Here is a 1,346-nt window from a genome sequence, read left to right on the forward strand (position 1 = left end):
CTGGCCGGGAGTCTCCCGATGGACGAGCCTAGCATCACGCCCGCTGGGGCGCCGCCGAAACCTACCCGGTGTAGGCGGTCAGCTGGGTCCCCGCCGGTCGCCGCCGCCGCTGCGGTGGCCCAGGAAGACTGATCCCGGGGCCGGCGCCATCGCCCGACCCAAGCGGGCCCGGGAGCTGCGGACGCCTCGCCTCCTCCCGCCGCGCCGCTCCAGCGAGGGCTCCCTTCACTCCGGCAGGCCATGTGACGGCGCCGCCGAAACCTACCCGGTGTAGGCGGTCAGCTGGGTCCCCGCCGGTCGCCGCCGCCGCTGCGGTGGCCCAGGAAGACTGATCCCGGGGCCGGCGCCATCGCCCGACCCAAGCGGGCCCGGGAGCTGCGGACGCCTCGCCTCCTCCCGCCGCGCCGCTCCAGCGAGGGCTCCCTTCACTCCGGCAGGCCATGTGACCCGCGGGCTGTGGAGAGACTGCAGCCCCAAAGCTGGATGCCGGGAGAAAGGACTGCGAAAGGCGCCAACTGATGGGCAGCGAGGGAAACGCAAGGGGTCGCTGCCAAGGCCAGCAGGCTTGAGGGGAATGTGAGCCAACGTTTTATTCCCTTCAGTGGGCACAGGGAGGTTGATGGACATTGATGAAATCTCTCTCCTTTCTCGGGTGCTGGGGAGAAGCGCTTGCTTAGAAGGTAATTAGTCTATTTCTGAAGGGGCTGCAGGCTTCCAAAAGCCTTCTGTTTAAACGCAAATGTCCCTGGGAGACATAACTGGAGATATGAGAAAATATGTACATAGGGGTAAACAACTCCTGAAGTGCACACAGGGAAATAAAAAGGAAACGACCCAGGGAGAGAGAATGTGTGTGTCCAAGGGACAGTATCAGCCAGCTGCTTTCCATCTGTCCTTGCTAGGACTCTCACCAAACACCTTTGTGGCCTATCACGTTGCTTATTCCACGTCCATTTGCCTGTCTAGGTCAGGACTTCAAAGAATAGTTCAAGGTATGAATAAAGGTATGAATAGTATACAAAATTTGAGTCGTGGTGATCGTCAAGTTGATTGGCCAATAGTTATTTACATATTGTCTATAGTAGCACCCATGAACATTAGAGTTAGTTGTGACAGAGACCTATAACCCACTGGGCCTAAAAGATTAGCATTTGATTTCTCAATATCTGCTCTAAGAGTTTTGTCGGTAGTCTAGTGAGAAGAGGAAACATGAAAATCAGTAAATGCTCATATTAAGGTGGAACCGCCCTCCTCTTTCTATTTTGACACAAGGTCTCTAAAATTTGCCTGCTTCAGCCTCCCAAATAGCTAGGATTGTCAGCACGGAACACCAGATCTGGCTCAAG

General features: G+C 56.2%; 1 protein-coding gene across 2 annotated transcripts in view; it reads right to left on the reverse strand.

The window, feature by feature from the left end:
• The window catches only part of Tmem246 (transmembrane protein 246), a 14,768-nt gene extending 14,325 nt beyond the window's left edge, over window positions 1-443 (reverse strand). The window contains exon 1 of one of the 2 annotated variants that reach the window (XM_008851914.3): window positions 266-443. The gene's annotated coding sequence lies outside the window, so the exon portion shown is untranslated. Of the gene's footprint in view, window positions 1-65; window positions 203-265 lie in introns of those variants that run through there. The other variant, XM_008851913.3, reaches the window with a different exon arrangement.
• Between the last annotated feature and the right edge of the window lie 903 nt (window positions 444-1,346).

Source organism: Nannospalax galili, unplaced genomic scaffold, assembly GCF_000622305.1.
Source record: "Nannospalax galili isolate Female #2095 unplaced genomic scaffold, S.galili_v1.0 scaffold125, whole genome shotgun sequence".
In the NCBI taxonomy this organism is placed as follows: Eukaryota; Metazoa; Chordata; class Mammalia; order Rodentia; family Spalacidae; genus Nannospalax; species Nannospalax galili.